Source organism: Lycorma delicatula, chromosome 9 (assembly GCF_047948215.1).
Source record: "Lycorma delicatula isolate Av1 chromosome 9, ASM4794821v1, whole genome shotgun sequence".
In the NCBI taxonomy this organism is placed as follows: domain Eukaryota; kingdom Metazoa; phylum Arthropoda; class Insecta; order Hemiptera; family Fulgoridae; genus Lycorma; species Lycorma delicatula.
In genome coordinates, this window is record NC_134463.1 from 17,121,945 (window position 1) to 17,141,386 (window position 19,442).

The window sequence follows — 19,442 nt, forward strand, 5'->3', positions numbered from 1 at the left end:
TGCGTACATAATATTTAAGCAGAAATTATTCGTAAACAGTACGACATATATACAACAAACAGTTCATTACACATCTTTATATTTTTTAAGCTAAATTAAAAAAAAATCACAAAATTGTTGAAAATGTTTAGTCGATCGTTCTTTTAGAGGAAAACTATTTTTAAGAAAAATTTAACGACCCTTCTTTGATCGATCGGTTGATAAATTAAGCGATTGATATACCGATCCTGGGTTCGAACTCGGAATCGTTTGGCATTCCTTATCGGTTACAGTTCATCTAATTTTTTACGTACAATTATAAACGACGCGAAATAAACAAATTACAAAAAAACTATGTTTCTTTGGCCCATCAAAGGAGCACTGAAATTTAAAAAAAAATGAAGTAACATAATTTAACGATGTACTCGTATTTTCGAAATAAAATTCTATACGTATAATTTTTTATTACTACAAACGACGTTATAACTTTTCTTCTCGTCGGGAAAAATATTGGGATCAGAGGTTAAATTTTACATAAATTTTTAATTTACAGTACCGTTTTTTTGTTTAATTCCAACGAGAAATTTTTTAAAGCTTTTTCACGAACGGAAGCGCATTAATAAATTTAAAAAGGGTCGAAAACCTTAACGGTCAATTTTTTATTACAAAGTTTTTGTAAAAATGCACTTTGAGTGAGAAAATTAAAAAAATACAAACATGTTTAAGTAGCCACCGCATACAGAGAGAGAGTGTGATGGAGGGGATGAGTAAGAGAGTGACTTAGAGAGAGAGGGGAGAGTGCGAGACACAGCTGGTAGAGTGAGAGATTGGGTGGGTGAGAGAGCGAGGTTGATTGAGAGAGGGCTGGTAGGGGGATCAACGATGGAGAGGAAGTGAGAGAGAGGATCTCTCTCTCTCTTCCTTCTCTCTTCTCTTCTAATACTATTACAAAGAATTTAACACGATTTAATTTTTTTTTTTTTTTTTTTAATATATAAATATAAATAATAAAATAATAATATGATTCATTATTAAATTAAAAAAAAAATAAATAATAAAAATTTTACGAAAAATATTAAAAATTATTTTTTTCATTCATCTTCCTTACTGGTTAGCTTGGTAGATGTATTCTATGTAAAAGTGTTGAATAACTCAAACGCAACGCAGCAAATTATATGATGCCGAAATTCGCGGCCAAAGGGCCAGGGGGGATGGAAAACTCAGGTTAATTGACAACATCGCACCTGTTGTAGTCACAATGTTAGAGCTGCGTTTGTTTATATACCACTCCGTATTAAGAATAGTATTAGAAGAGAAGAGAGAGATTTTTTTAAATCTAATAATTTAAATATTTAAGATTTTTTTTTTAAATTTAATAATGAATCATATTATTATTTTATTATTTATATATTAAAAAAAAAAAAAATTAAATCGTGTTAAATTCTTTGTGTTTGACAATAAGGTCAATGAACTTATTTGATATTTATTGTTAATGCATTAGTGTTAAAAACTTAAAAATCATACTTGATAACTTTTTTGTTTATTTTAAGTTGTAAATACAGTTAGTAAAATTTACATAAATTATTGCTTGTTTTAAGTACTCGAATTATCAGAGAGAGATTTTCTTGTTACAAAATTGTTATTAAAATTAAATATAATCTGAGATTAATGTTTATTAAAACATTAGCGACTGAGATTCGAAGCCGGGACCTTCCGGACGACGCAAGATTCCATCTAGGAGATCGGTCCACAAACGGTTTAGTTGATGCTTGTTGAAGTATTAAATAACATTATATTTTCTGTTCTTATAAACATAAAAGGATTACATAAATGTATTAATGTAAGTCGCTTATAGCTTCTAACGCAACATTGTTGAATGTATCTGGACGTCTCTTATTTTTATTATTACAACCTTAAATATAATCGAGTTAATTACAAGTTTTACATATTAATTTTTTTACCCCTTAATGCTGTATTTCATTCTAGAAATAAGTTTATAACATTTTATCGTATTAAAAACCATGTTGGCTTCTAAATCTGACGGTGTCGAGTTTGATTCTGGGCAAAAATTTAGTTTTTTTTTAATATCTCATTAATTTCATTTACCGCAAATTCTTCGCTCGTTAAAATACACGTGTAGGATATTACGAGGTCGAATTGTAAATAAAACTGGAAAAATTTTATCTGTTATGTATTATTAGAATTTTTTTTTTTTGTAAATTACTTTACAAAACGGATAAACCTTATCGTAATATTTTTAATAAATTTACTAAAATTAAGACAGATTAATTTTTATTTTAAATAAAATTTAATAAACATAAAATAATCGACAAATCTTGATTTAATTTAATTATATCGAACGTCTATATAAGAAATAGAGATATTAATATTGTTGCTGGACTACAATACACACACGTACGCACACATATACACAAGTTTACGGTTGTATTTGAATTGTACCATGGCGTGATCATTACTGTCCGACGGTAGCCAATCAGAGCGAAGAAAGCCACCTGTGTTTTGTTCATTTCATTCCCCCTCTCGCCTTCACCCATCCTCGTATAGTCGCAGACAGACAGATGTTTTTACTTGTACGTCGTCATCCCAAAAAAATTAAACGAAAAAAGAATTACCTCTAAAATTCATCTTAGCAAAAGTCCTCTGTCAGCCTATGACCGTTACAATTTTATAAATTATCGTTATATTTTATCATTGGCTATCGAACTAGTTTTTTTTTTTTTTTTTTTTTTAAAGCATTTATTACTATAAAGAATTTACTTATTACTTTTATTTAATTTAATTTTTTTATTAAACACTTCGCTTTTATCATAATCTAATTTTTTTTAAAATCTAGCACAAATTATGTATTACAGTAAATAAAACTGTACCTTCAAAACTAGATTGAACTAACATGCCGGTGTACACAAGGGGTTGATGAAGCTTTCTATTATTTAATAAAATCTAATGTTCCAGCTTGATAAATCTATATGTGTATATGTCTTTATCGGTAATGCAAGAGTTTGCACACGCACACGCGCGCAAAGGAAGAAATCTTACTACATAATTGCAATTTTTTCTTTTTAATTTCTAATAAAATATTAGTAATATTAATACGCTTACTTTTTAACAAATGTTACCGTTCGTAAATGTAAATGCACGGAAACAGAATTTTTAATTTACTAAATTCACACGATTCGCATTTACCGGTACAAAAAAAATTCACTATTATTATATAAATTCATATTTTAATTTAAGCACGGTTTATCAAAAATCGGCCTAAAAGGAAAATCGGGTAATATTTGAATAGATTTATAAATAAATATACACTTATGCAGACTTTTCAGAAAAGTACAAGGTCTTCTAAAGCGGCTTTTTCATTATTGCAATACGGGAAGAGCAACTTAAAATAGAACCTAATCGACTCGAACTGCATTTATTTTAGCGTCGCGTTTAACACTGCTATTACTAATCGTCTGTTTTTATCAGTTCCTGCTACAGTCCAGTTGTGTTATTTTTTTTCCTTGAATCACCACACAAACTTGAAGCTTGTGCATGGAATATGGAAATTTGCATTTATTATTTTTTAAATATTATTTTTTCATAGTAAATCTGATTTTTTTTTTAAATCTCAAGTTAAATAACAGTGATTTTAATTAGAAAAAAATCTATGTTTTCTATTTATACATATAAAAGAACCATATTTAAGAAATATAAATACTGTAATGCACTTACAGCACAAAACTCTTCCTAGCAAGAGAGTTATTTTTTAGATAATAAATAAATTATTAGTATAAATAATATATAAGTCCCAGATTATTTAATTAATTGCTAAATTTCATTAAAAAAAAAATCAAAAGATTCTTAAGTAAATTAAAAGAGTTTTTTGAAGGCACGAATGGGGAGAAAACGTTTTTGAAGTAATTTAGTAAATAATATTTATTTGCGATTATTTTTTCTAATGGATAATTGGATTTCTAATAATGTTTTTATCGCTGTTCTTCTCTTTGCAACTTCGTCTTAAAGTGTTGATGTATAAATCGGTTACAGTGCTTATTATTGATGTTTATAAATATATTTTTATTTAATTACGATTTTTTTTTTGTCAGCATAATCTAATTTTTGATTACGAGCACAAAGATTAGAACGCCTAACAAATTCTTGCCGGTATCACTTTTGAGTAATAATTGTAAATTCTATTATGGTGGAATAAATCTATGTTAACTTTATTAATAATAATTACTTTTCTTTTTTATTTTGTCTTCAGTCATTTGACTGGTTTGATGCAGCTCTCCAAGATTCCCTATCTAGTGCTAGTCGTTTCATTTCAGTATACCCTCTACATCCCACATCCCTAACAATTTGTTTTACTTATTCCAAACGTGGCCTGCCTAAACAATTTTTTCCTTCTACCTGTCCTTCCAATATTAAAGCGACTATTCCAGGATGCCTTAGTATGTGGCCTATAAGTCTGTCTCTTCTTTTAACTATATTTTTCCAAATGCTTCTTTCTTCATCTATTTGCCGCAATACCTCTTCATTTGTCACTTTATCCACCCATCTGATTTTTAACATTCTCCTATAGCACCGCATTTCAAAAGCTTCTAATCTTTTCTTCTTAGATACTCCGATCGTCCAAGTTTCACTTCCATATAAAACGACACTCCAAACGTACACTTTCAAAAATCTTTTGCTGACATTTAAATTAATTTTTGATGTAAACAAATTATATTTCTTACTGAAGGCTCGTTTAGCTTGTGCTATTCGGCATTTTATATCGCTCCTGCTTCGTCCATCTTTAGTAATTTTACTTCCCAAATAACAAAATTCTTCTACCTCCATAATCTTTTCTCCTCCTATTTTCACATTCAGCGGTCCATCTTTGTTATTTCTACTACATTTCATTACTTTTGTTTTGTTCTTGTTTATTTTCATGCGATAGTTCTTGTGTAGGACTTCATCTATGCCGTTCATTGTTTCTTGTAAATCCTTTTTACTCTCATCTATATATATATATATATATATATATATATTTACTATATCATCAGCAAGTCGTAGCATCTTTATCTTTTCACCTTGTACTGTTACTCCGAATCTAAATTGTTCTTTAACATCATTAACTGCTAGTACAATGTAAAGATTAAAAAGTAACGGAGATAGGGAACATCCTTGTCAGACTCCCTTTCTTATTAGGGCTTCTTTCTTATGTTCTTCAATTATTCTTGTACATGTTAGCAATTGTTCTTCTATCTCTGTATTTGAATCCTAATTTTTTTAAAATGCTGAACATTTTAATCCAGTCTACGTTATCGAATGCCTTTTCTAGGTCTATAAACGCCAAGTATGTCGGTTTGTTTTTCTTTAATCTTCCTTCTACTATTAATCTGAGGCCTAAAATTGCTTCCCTTGTCCCTATACTTTTCCTGAAACCAAATTGGTCTTCTCCTAACACTTCCTCCACTCTCCTCTCAATTCTTCTGTATAGAATTCTAGTTAAGATTTTTGATGCATGACTAGTTAAACTAATTGTTCTGTATTCTTCACATTTATCTGCCCCTGCTTTCTTTGGTATCTTAACTATAACACTTTTTTTGAAGTCTGATGGAAATTCCCCATTTTCATAAATATTACACACCAGTTTGTATAATCTATCAATCGCTTCCTCACCTGCACTGCGCAGTAATTCTACAGGTATTCCGTCAATTCCAGGAGCCTTTCTGCCATTTAAATCTTTTAATGCTCTCTTAAATTCAGATCTCAGTATTATTTCTCCCATTTCATCCTCCTCAACTTCCTCTTCTTCCTCTATAACACCATTTTCTAATTCATTTCCTCCGTATAACTCTTCAATATATTCCACCCATCTATCGACTTTACCTTTCGTATTATATATTGGTGTACCATCTTTGTTTAACACATTATTAGATTTTAATTTATGTACCCCAAAATTTTCCTTAACTTTCCTGTATGCTCCGTCTATTTTACCAATGTTCATTTCTCTTTCCACTTCTGAACACTTCTCTTTAATCCACTCTTCTTTCACCAGTTTGCACTTCCTGTTTATAGCATTTCTTAATTTCCGATAGTTCCTTTTACTTTCTTCATCACTAGCATTCTTATATTTTCTACGTTCATCGATCAGCTGTAATATATCGTCTGAAACCCAAGGTTTTCTACCGGTTCTCTTTATTCCGCCTAAGTTTGCTTCTGCTGATTTAAGAATTTCCTTTTTAACATTCTCCCATTCTTCTTCTACATTTTCTACCTTATCTTTTTTACTCAGACCTCTTGCGATGTCCTCCTCAAAAATCTTCTTTACCTCCTCTTCATCAAGCTTCTCTAAATTCCACCGATTCATCTGACACCTTTTCTTCAGGTTTTTAAACCCCAATCTACATTTCATTATCACCAAATTATGGTCGCTATCAATGTCTGCTCCAGGGTAAGTTTTGCAGTCATCGAGTTGATTTCTAAATCTTTGCTTAACCATGATATAATCTATCTGATACCTTCCAGTATCGCCTGGCTTTTTCCAAGTGTATATTCTTCTATTATGATTTTTAAATCGGGTGTTGGCAATTACTAAATTATACTTCGTGCAAAATTCTATAAGTCGGTCCCCTCTTTCATTCCTTTTGCCCAGCCCGTATTCACCCACTATATTTCCTTCCTTGCCTTTTCCAATGCTTGGATTCCAATCTCCAACTATTATTAAATTTTCATCTCCTTTTACGTGTTTAATTGCTTCATCAATCTCTTCTTCCTCCTCTATGAATCATGAGACCTTGCCGTTGGTGAGGGGGCTTGAGTGGTCAGGGATACAGAGTAGCTGCACCGAAGGTGCAACCATATCGGAGAGGTATCTGTTGAGAGCCAGACTAAGGAATGATTCCTGAAAGAGGGCAGCAGCTCTTTCAGTAGTTTTAGGGGCGTGAGTCAGGACGACTTAAACGGCCGTATCAACATCACTCAGTCCTCTGTGTACTGCGCAGCTGAAAGCAATGGAAAACTACAGCTGCTTTTTTTCCAAGAAAATGTGGCTCTCTGCATTTTCACATAGCAATAATGGAGGCGCCTTCCTTGGTAAAATATTCCGGAGGTAAAATAGTCCCCCGTTCGGATCTCCGGGTGGGGACTACTAAGGAAGGGGTCACCAGAAAATTAAAAAATAACATTCTACGAGTCGGAGCGTGGAATGTTAGAAGCTTGAAAAAGGTTGGTAGGCTAGAAAATTTAAAAAGGGAAATGGGTAGGACAAATGTGGATATAGTAGGAATTGGTGAGGTTCGGTGGGAAGAGGAAAACGACTTTTGGTCGGGTGACTTTAGAGTAATTAACTCAGCGTCAAATAATGGGCAGGCAGGAGTAGGTTTCGTTTTGAACAAGAAGATAGGGAGGAGAGTGGAGTATTTCAAAACGCATAGCGATAGAATCATTGTAATAAGGATAAAATCAAAACCTAAACCGACAACGATTGTTAACGTCTATATGCCTACAAGCGCCCATGATGATGATGAGGTAGAGTGTGTATACGAAGAGATTGATGAAGCAATAATAATTACATGAAACAAAAAAGACACGGTATTTCCTTTAAATACAAATGAATTGAACCGTCCCAAGTTTTTAAATATTTGGCCTAATTTTATAAAATCAGGATGAAATTATATTTAACACTTTCAGCGCCAGGCATATATGGCAGTGTTATTGCAGTAGCCCACAATAGATTAACAATTTTTTTTTTCACCAGACCATGTGTATCAATGATATACCCAGTCACAGTTTCACCCCAGATCAGGAGATAAAACACTACGCATTACGTACGGTAACGTATGGGATAACTTGTGCTTCATATTTGGCCACACAGTGTTATTCAACTTGAAAATGAAAATGAATCTCCACTTGCATGTAAGTCCATTCGAAATGATTTTTAACCGAATGAATTATCCAATTTTAAGGGGTTGTAAATGGGTAAAACCCCCCAAATTACAAAATAATTTTATCATTATATTTTTGGACAATCTAATGTTTTAAGTAGATTTTATAAGTAAGCTACTTATTCTAATGGATATGTGATTAGAATTCCGGAAAATTTCGACATATTTTCACATTTTCCAGACCCTGAAACCATCGTCAGCTCAAAAGTTGATATATATATAGTGTTTCTAAGATGGTGGGCTGGCTATACATTTTCGTAAACAAAAAATATCCTTTGAAAAAATTACGATTTTTCCTTCTTTCTCCCCCTGTCGGCCATTTTGTTATTTTTATATAAAAATTAGTATCTCGAGTTCGGATAGACAGTAAAGAAAGAATGCAACTCGATAAAGTTTCTTATGCGAATGTATTCACGTCCAATAAGAAAGGGAAAACTGACTGGATTCCGTACATGGCGCTGTTTAACAAATTTCTATTTTTATATTATATAAATCAATGCTTATTTCTTCGTTTAACCACTACAGGCTCAATGACCAAACTTAAAATTCTTGTTTTTTTTTAATATGACAGTGAGGTAGATAAATATTTTCGTACGTAAAAAATTAACGGGATTCGTATCCAGAACCTTTCGGATATAAGTCAGTTACGTGATGCATTTAATCTCATAAAGTAAAATGAAATGTACATTTTTTGTCAACCGGAATGGTAGTACTAAAAAAATAAACAGAAAATTGCGTCCTGTTGCCATTGTAAAACGTATTATCTGTTGACTGTTAACCGCCTCAATTGACCTGACAGTTTTTAATGCAGTAAAATTTCTGTAAAAAAATAATCTTCCCTTACATTTTTGGGTCGATGAAATCAAAAGAATGGAACCGCGTTGTACAAAAAATATTTTGTTAAATTTTGAGGCTGTTGCGTAATTAAAGAATAATGGAGGGCGCGCGCGCGCACACACACACATTATTTTTATATAACTCTTACTCATATATATTGTTAAAACATTGAGGGTGACATTTTATCGGGTTCGATTTCCGTTTACGCTTGGCATTATCTTACATTTTTATCAAAATTCAAACGTGAAAAAAAAAATAATGTAAAAAAAATGCTTGAGTAGTAAGTAACGTTTGCGGCATCCGTGGCGTGAATGGTAATGTCTTGGCCTTTTATCCTGAGGTCCCGGGTACGAATCCCGGTCAGGCATGGCATTTTCACACGCGACAAAATTATCATTTCATCTCATCCTGTGAAGTAATACGTAACGGTTGGCCCTGACGAAAAGAAAAAAATGTATATACTTTGTATGTTGTCAATTCGAGTAAAATAAATTAATAAAAAAAAGAACCGGTTAAAAATAAAAGTTTAATTTAGTGCAAGATAACTCGGCTACGTGCTGTCTACAATCCTGTTGCTATGAGAGGTTATTAACCTTCTCTATCAAACAACAGCTGTGTCCAAGGTTAAACTGCAGCTGCCGTCCCGCGCGTACACGCGCATGTGCGTAAAGCGCATTTTAACAAAATTCATAACTAACGAATTTACAATACTGAATAAAATAAAGCCGTTCGGTTCATTACTTTCTCACACCCTCCGGCCTTTTTATTTTACTTCTTTTTTTTTTTAATTTTATGCACAGTACTTTTGAACGAAACTGTTAAATACTATAAAACTGTGTTCTGAGTGTTCAAGTATATTGTTAACGTTTTTTAATATTTATTAACATTAAGTACGTAATTTTGTGCTGAAACCGAAAATCGAAATCGCGACTTTCAACTTGTCATTCTTTTTTTAATAGGCGATACCTAAATAAGTATTTTTAAAATCGAGAATCGCACCCCCCCCCCCCCCGACTTTCATTACATCAATATTTTTGATGTAACGTCTAAATTTATTAATTAATTTTTTTATAAGTATTACGCGTGCAATTAATAACATTTTTATAATCGAAAAAAAGAATCGAAATAAAAAAACACGCGATAGAAAGTGAAAAGTGTGAAATTTTATAGGATGTGATTTTTAGTAAATTAAAAAAATAATTAAACAATTTAAAAATATTAAAAAAAAATGCAACTTTACGTTTTCTCATAAACATTATACGTATGTAATTATTGAGAAAATACTAATTCTAAACCGAGAACTGAACCCGAGACTCTCAGTTTACTCTTATTTTTTAAATGTGAAACCTGGCTAAACAAACTGTGATCCAGTGTTCAAATCGAGAATCAAATCCGTGACTTTCAGTATATCAGTCAGTCTCTACCGCGTTACCGAGGTGACAAAATCGATTATAAAAATGAAATGAGACGCGAAAAATTATAACTATAAATTACTTTGTGTCCTCTAAATATAATTTTTGAATTAAATTCATACTAAATGTATGTTAGCGTGTTTGTGTTCGCCCGCGTATTTGTATTGTAGACGGGCCGGGCTGTGTTGTGAAATACAGTAGTCTGCTTTTTATTACCTATATTAAACAGATGTTCCTGTTTTTTTTCTCTTTTGTTTGCTGATTAGTTACTAAATACGATATGATCTAAGTTGTAAAATTGTGTTCAGATCCCCTGACAGAGAATCGAACCCGACACCTTTGGTGTAGCAAGCAAGCACGCTACTTTCTATGACACTAATCTGTCGACATATGATTTTTATTTTTAATTACACTATTATGTATTTTAAACTGTTGTTTTTATATTACAAATAATAGGAGTATTTGGTAAAAAAGAAAAAAATTATAAACGGGCTTTCACTATTTTTTTTTTTTTTTTTTTTTTTTTTTATGTCCAAGTGCAGTTATAAATATTGCGAGTGTAAATTATATCCGTAAATTGAATATTAGGTAAAACGAAATAACTGAAAAGCTTATCATTACCGTTTGGGTTTCGTTGGTTACGTTCCTTTGTTAACGTGTACGAAGGTTTAAGCGAAAATTTGGTTTCAATTATTATTTTGTATAATTATAAAAAAAAAATGAATATGAGCCTGAAAAAAATTAATCCGAAAAAAAATTATTATTCAACTTTCGGTGTCGGTCGGTTGTTATGAGAAGTGAGAAGCGTGCAGTGTAGGAAATACTTTTTCATAATTTATTTTCTGTGGCAGTTGTTGCTGTGGAAGTGTTTGTTGTTTTGTCTAGACGCTACGTCATCTGCAAGGGTGGGGAGCGACAGAATGAGGATTGTGAAATGTAACGGTCAGTCCGGGTTTGTTAGAAAAAGATTACAAATGGCGCTGCGGTACGCTGTTCAATTTTGATCCTTGCGTCTGCGGTCACTCTTGATTTATTATCAACAATTATTATTTCTTACACATTGTTTTAGATAGGTGACCTTCATTTTTGGTTGAGGTAAGATGTTTTTTATATTATTTTAATATAATTTAAAATAAGTATTCTTTTTGTTTTCCTGGTGTATCCATACTTATGTAATGGATTTTAGAATACAATTTGCACTGTCCTATTTTTACAAAATATCACATCCATTTATATCATCATTTTTTAATATCATATCCAAGCATTTCTAATATTGTTTTCTATTTATAATACCGGCGAAGTAGTATCCCAAAAATAAACAAACAGAAATGAAACCAATTACATGGTTATAAAATTTATTACTATTACTATTACTATAAATTTATTACTTATTTACGGTTCTCAATTCATACTAATTGTGTTATCTAGATAATATAAAATTTTTTGTAAGACTATGTTTGTAGTTAATTTTGACTTATCTTTTTGGTGTATCTTTTACCTGAAACTTTTATACTGTTTTAATATTATTTTTTGGCTCGTGAACAAAATTACTTTTTATTATTCATGCTTGTTGTTAGTTCTAACTTACATGATAATAATTATTTTTAATATTAGTTAGGCATACTACTTATTGCTGAATAAGAAGTATCAGATTTACCCAGCCTAGCTATCTATTTACTTCCCCCCACAAATGATTTAAATGTAAACCTCAAACATTTGTGTATATACACTCAAATTTGTAATAATGCTATTGTGAAATGCATAGTGCATAGTGTTATTCATTGAAAATTATCACAAAAAAATGACAACTACTAAAGTTATTAATAATTGAGTTTCAGATTAATGTAATTTTTCTTCCAAGTCATGTGTAGCTAATTATTGGCTCTTCGTGGAGTAAATAAGAATGAAATAGTAATTAGCTGCATAGGCATTTTGGAAGAAAGTTTGATTAATCTGAAATTGGTAGTCAAACTTTAAACCTAATATGGATTCAATTAAAAGTAAATGTAAAACAAATGTATTTAGAGAATTAAAACTAGAATTCAGATTTTTGAGAGACAAAATCAGTTTTTTTCCAAGGGAAATAATTTTGTTAAATTGTTTTAAAACAAATTTTAATTTTTCCCTTTTACAAAACAATTCAGAATTTATTTTTATTTGTGATTATAAGCTCAAGTTATATAACTTGAACTCTTCTCCAAAATTCTACTTATCTTGTGATCTCAATGTATGTAATAAGTACTACATGTTAATTAATTCTTAATATTATATCTTCTCATATTTTTTATAGTAGATCATTCTTTTTATTACTAAATTATAACTAACTCAGCGGTGGGAGTTAGGCTTGGGTAAGATGATACCCTACCACAACTTAGAGTTTGATGATTCTACAACATTGTGCAGAGTAAGATCCTGGAAATTGAAGATTAAAGTAAAATGTTAATGGCCAAATGATGAAAGACTTAACAAACCTCAGTCAAACCCCTGGCTAGCCTAGTTGTACAGTGAAAATATTCATGATGCTTCTTTTATATATAATAATGTTCTTTTAAACTATTGATTATCAAACTTTTTCACCCATTGCCCACATTGAGAATCAAAACTTTTCTAGTGCCCCCAATATTTTTAAAATTACCGTCTGTTAAAGATAATAATTGCAATTGCTGTTTTTAAGATGCACTCTTAAAAACAGCAATTGAAATTATTGTTTTTAAATGTGGCATATCCTATTTCTGAGTTGAAACTTACATTTTAAATGAGAGCAATGAAAACGCATATTTCATCATATTTAGAATTATTTTTATTAAAATTGCTTTCCAAAAAATTACAATTGTATATAATTATATAACAACAATAGTAATAGCATATTCACTGTAACAATACAGTAATTAAAACAAAGCTTTCGATTGAAAAATTTTTTGTACTAGTGTTGTAGGTATTTAATTTTAGTTTGAAATATCAGGAAAACATAATTTTTGCCTTTTTTTAATCAGCCATCAGCTTTGTAGACCGTCTGAACACACCCAATTTGCTGTGAGCCCCCTGAATGCCTCCAGTGCTCACAAGGGGGCATTATCACCCACTTTGAGAACGAATATTTTAAACTAAATTTTTTAATTAGGTATAAAATGTTCAACATTAATTTGTAACATTGTAATTCAATTTCTAAACTTTCTGTTGATTTTCTTTCTGGATTTCTTATCTTATTTTACTCCCAAAAAGTGTTAGTTATGTGCTCTATTTACATATTTGTATATTAACAACTTTTATTATTTTTTTAAGAAATTCCGTAAGCTTTTCGAACAGTATAAGACTTCAGGCAAAACTACTGTTTTTTAGTGTGTTAATTTCTCTTTTTTGAGTGAATATAATATTTATAAATAACACTTCATGATATTTTTATCATAAACTATCATAGAATTATATAATACAGCAGAAGTAAATGGAACATAAGTGGACGAGATCATAGGTGATTCTGTTTCTTAATTGGCTTCACTTAATTAAGTGTCTTCAAAATAACTGTTTTAATCTATATTAAAATGACTATGTAAAGGCAATCGTTTAAAAGAAAAATACTTTTCAATGTTTATTCATTATTATGAAATGTTTTTAAATGAAATTCTTTTCGTGAAGATGCTTTTACAGATAAAATATTGTCATGTCACAGTAAGGTACAACTCTGAATGAAGTCTTAAACGTACTGTATTTTTTGTTTTGACAAAGTTACTTTTGTTATAGTTTTAAAAAAAGTTACAGTTTAAAAAATGTCTTAAGTCTTAAGAATTCTTGAGAAAATTATAGATTTTTATCAAGTTATTTTAATTTTGCATCTTAATCTGGATGAAATTATAAAGTGAATCTTCGTAAGAAATTTTATGTTGATGTTCCTGATAAATTTGGTAATTACAGTCATTTGATTAGGGTAGTTCAATGTATAAACATGTGAATCCTGTTGTCAGTGCAAAGAAGACGTGAACTTAGAAATAAAGTAACGTGCAGAATCAATAGCCAAGTGTGTCATAACAGATTGATTCAGTTTTGTTTCTGATAAGCTAGACTACATTTCAAACATTTATAAACATACCTTGTTATTTTATTTTTGTTTGCGATCAGATCTTCAAAGGATTACCCATGCGCAGTCCCAAGTTCTTTCTTTTCCAAATTGTTTAATTTTTTCCCTAAACTCTTCTTTTCTTTCTTTGATCCATTCACTGTGTTTCCTTTTCTGTTTCTCTGGCTATGTAGATTCATCCACTAGTTTACTGAAAGATTTCATCAAAAATTATTTCTTTGGAAATATTTAATAATTTGAGATGTTCAATTTTTTTGAACTAGCTTATTTGGTTTACCTTTTTTCAAAAAAAGTTAAATATTTGTTATATTAATTCAGTTTCATCCATTCCATTAAAGTGACAATAGAATTTGAGTTCTTTTTCTAATTTTATGATTACAAAATTTTGGTAAATTTCTTTCGATTTGCATAATTTATAAATATTATCTGAGTTTTGGCCGTAGAGTTTTCTTAAAATAATTTTTTTCAACAATTACTATATTTTTCTTAAGAAGTTCTGTAGGGCTTCCGTACTACACAACACGTCTGGTAAAACTATGGTTTTATAGTGTCTTAATGTGCTTTTTAATAAGAATTTGTTATTTTATGTTTCTTTTAAGATAAAAGCCACTTTCATTTTTGTATTCTGGCTTTTATTTATTTATTTTATAAAGAATTCAGGGTAATTATCTTACCTAAATATTTAAACTTTTTGACTGTTTTGATTGATTGTAATTTTGAAATTTTCATGGTTTGGATTCTACTTTTATTATTGGAATCTATTATATGAAATTTGTAACTGGATTTTGTTTGCATATTTTTCTAATTCTTGAATTTTCAAGAATTAGAAGAATAATCTCTACGTAGTCTTTTACCAAAGTCACCAGATCATCAACTAATGGTAAAACGTTTACATTTAGGTGTTGTGCCCTCATTTTTATTAAGTATCTGTATTTTCATATTCGATTCTTCAATAATTTTTTCAGAGTCCAATTGAACAATATTCTGAGAGACCATCCATCTTTTGGCTTACTGTAGTTTTTATTTGAAAGGGTTTGGGAATGCCACCTTAAATTTGAACTTCTGAGTATATTTATTTTATAATGTTTTAATGTTATTGACATAAATTCTTGCAGTATTTTAACCAGAGATTCTCTATTGAATTTTATGTCTTAGGAATTTTAGGAAAATAAATATTAATTTCAGATCTCTAATGTTTTGGTATGATTATTATCTTATTATTAACTTTTTTGCAAATACAAAAAAAAATGTTTTAGATTTTTATGTTATTTAATTTCAAATTATCTATGGTAGAAATAAGTGAATCTTTTAAAGCTCAGCTCTATCAAACCAGCTGATATTTTAAATTCAATTTGCGTTTTCAATTTATCTTTAGTTGAGAATTGCTTTTAATTGGCTTTTTAAATTATCTCAACTTGAATAGCAAGCGATACTACTTTTTTATACAAAGAAAGTCAGATTTTTTAATTTGTTACAACTGGTCATATAGTACCAATCACTTCTGAAAACATTGTAACAAAACACTTCTCAAAAATACTTCTTTTTTTTAAAGCAAAAATATTCCACGTAAGTATATTGCAACTAGTATTTCAGTTACATAAATACTTAAATTGAGAACTATTTGTACTAATTTAAGTGAAACTTATGAAAAATCTATACTTAGTTTTCCTTTTGAAAAACTTAACATATTTTTTTTTTTATTTTTGTAACCGTTAGGATCAGTGGAAATGTAAACATCAATTTTAACTTTGTACCAAATTGGGTGCATATAAAGAAAGGATGGAGGATACACCAGTAGGCAATTAATTATACTTGTATATAAGTTATAGTATTTTTTCATAAATCTTAATTTTATTGAAAAAAATAAAAATATAATTACACACTATAATTTTCTGCCTAGCTTTATTCTATTTATTTTTAATTATTGTAAGTTTTAATTTTTCATATTTTTCAGAGAGAAATGTTGGACCAACAAAGATTAAAATAATTGCCCAGCCATCTAAAGGATTTAAGTAATTAATGTTGATGAAAAGAATCAGTATCTGCGTAAACATTAAAGGTAAGAAGAACACTTATTAATTGCATAGGTGAAATTAACGAAGATACTTTAAAAATTTCCTAGAGAATCCTTAGTTTTATTCAATAAAATTCTTTGATTGTTTTTTGTTCCCTGAGTCATGGTGGGAAAGTTGGGCATAGAATGTAATTTTTTAGTTGATGTTTGAAAAATTGTATAATCAATTTGATATATTGAAAAATCATAAAAAAAAATTATTAAGAAATTGTGGGTACTTAACGTATTAATGCCACTGCAGCTACAGCTTTATTTAAAAACAAAGTAGTCAATCGGATTTTGGTGGAAAATGGACCGATATAGAGTTTAACATAGATTCAAAACAGTCTCTTTATTAATTTTAATAAATGGTTATTTATATTTATTTATTTTATAAATATAATTTAACCAAACTTAACCTTTTTTCTTTCTTTTCCTGTTTAGCCTCCGGTAACTACTGTTTTTAGATAATTCTTCAGAGGATGAATGAGGATGATATATGTATGAGTGTAAATGAAGTGTAGTCTTGTACATTCTCAGTTCGACCATACTTGAGATGTGTGGTTAATTGAAACCCAACCACCAAAGAACACTGGTATCCACGATCTAGTATTCAAATCCGTGTAAAAATATCTGGCTTTACTAGGACTTGAACGCTCTAACTCTCGACTTCCAAATCAGCTGATTTGGGAAGACGCGTTAACCACTAGACCAATCCGGTGGGTTAAACCAAACTTAACCTACACTCGCTAACCTTTACTAATTAACAGGAGTGTTTTGATTATTTAAATAATAAATAATTCCAATAATTACTGAATTTATTAAATAAATACTCAAAAAATTAATTAGTCGAGGTTAGCGAACGTAGCTTAAGTTTGGTTAAATTATATTTATAAAATAATAAATATAAATAACCATTTATTAAAATTAATAAAGAGAAATCCGATTGACTATTTTGTTTTTAAATAAAGCTGTAGCTGCGGTGGCGTTAATACGTAAGTACCAAATTGTGTATACCACAACACACTGAAATATAGGAATAATGGAATGGGCACTGCCTATGTCCAACGTGAGCAGAAAACGAAAGTGAGACAGATAGATTTAGAGGTATAGTTTTCATTGTCGCACAGTGCAGCGCATTGTACCTAACGTACCTTCAGAAAGTGATTCCATAAAACTTAATTGTAGTTAATATTAAGTGATAAAATCTCATAATTCTATTTAATTAATAGAAAAATTTCAATGCTTATGAATATTAAATAAATGTTGAGTTAATCATTGTATCATATAAATGTTTTTATAAAAACTTTCTACAATAACTTGAATTATGAAAGATAACTTGTGATTTGTGATGAGAGAGATCGTCACAAACTTTTTGAACGAACTGTAGACAAAGAGAGGTATACCTCTAAATCAGCTATCTTTGTTGGCACGGATTTCTAACACTAGTGCCCATTCCAGTATTTCTATTCATTAAAAATATTACCAATTTTACCGTATCAGAAACATTTATATATATTTTATATTCAATAGTAGGCATAGAAGTACACTGGTTTTTTAATTCAGTGATTCTTTGCAAGTAATACCCTCATATTTTTAAAATGTTTTTTAGCTGCCATAATCCATACATCTATCTTGTTCTTAAACCTAATAATTCAGTCTTAATTTTGCGGTTGTGAGAATTTTTATGTCATATCTTATACTTTCCATCTCTCTCTGAGAAATGGTAGTGCACAGCCCGATTTTATCCATGGCTTAAAATAAAAATAAATAAACAGGTTTATTTTAAAATAACAGATTTTGATTGATTAATATACCCTAATATAATATGTAAAAAGTTATTAAACTGAAAATTAACATCGTCATTACAAGAATTTCCCTCCAGTCATGATCATATAAATATGATCTTAATTTACCTTAATCCTAACCTCTTTAAAATCCTTTATGAATTACTTTGAGCTCCATCCTTAAAAGAACTATAGCAAAAGCCCTATGATCCTTAAAATGTGCCAGAATGACAGCACTAGAAACATTGTGTTTATATAAAATTGATTTATAGAAAACGTGATCAATACAGGTTGGCGTATCATCATCAGTACCTCTATTATCAATATTAACTAAGGAGTTGTACTCATTCATACCAAATATTTTTAGATAATGCTTACAAATACTGTTTATTCTTTAATTAATATTTATGTTAATATCTCCTATTAAAAAAAAGTTATATTTTGGAATCATAGGAAGGTCTTCAAGGCCTTTCAAATCGTTTGCTTATTCCAGCTACAGACATCCAAGAACATAAAATGCTGTTTTAACCAATTTTTCTCCTTTCAGAATGTATCCCAGCCAGCTAGCTTTCTTATTTTTTCTGATTAAGCTTCTGTTCTTCTAAAATCTTATTATCGCTTCGTTTTTTAGTACGATTATAGTTTTTTCAGTAATTGTTAATTTAATATTTCAGTAAGTGTTAGGAGATAAAAAGTTGGATGAAGTGGGTGAGAAAGTCAGAGTTGGCTGATGTAAGATGCAAAACAGCCTTAATGAATGTGAAGATTGAAGTAAAATCTTGGTTAAATATTTAACAAAATTTTAATATCTGGAAAACCATGAAAGATATAATTTACCAACAAACATAATAAACATTGCTAAAGAGAAATATAAATCTCAAGTCATTCACCAAGGAAAGTTGATTAAGAGGTTAAGAGTAAATAAAGGTGTCAGATTGCACTGAGTACTATCATTTTAAATATTTCTGATTCATTCAAGAAAATTTAGGATCCCTACTTTGCTCATGAGATATGTCACTGCCACCTCATAATTTTGTTAATATGACACAGACAAAATAAATCAATTTAGAATAGCTACCATATCATTAATTGAAGATAAATCAAAATTGTGTATAAATTTTGCACCAGGAGATTCTGTTATAGTTACCTGATTGAAAATAATACATCACAGTAAATTACATTGTTTTTATTAATTGCAAATAATTGTCGTCAGTTATCAAGATTTCAAGTTATTTAATGTCTGTGAATGATTTACACATTTTTGAACTGAATGACTACATTATGTTTTGAGATCATGCAGATTGTGTATTTAATTGGTGAATTTAAGTGATCTAGATATCAATAAGGGAAAATGTAATTATTATATATATA

At 29.8% G+C, this 19,442-nt stretch overlaps 1 pseudogene; it reads left to right on the top strand.

Annotated features, from left to right (window-relative positions):
• Positions 1 to 19,442, top strand: part of LOC142330004 (putative multidrug resistance-associated protein lethal(2)03659) — a 196,293-nt pseudogene that overhangs the window by 927 nt on the left and 175,924 nt on the right.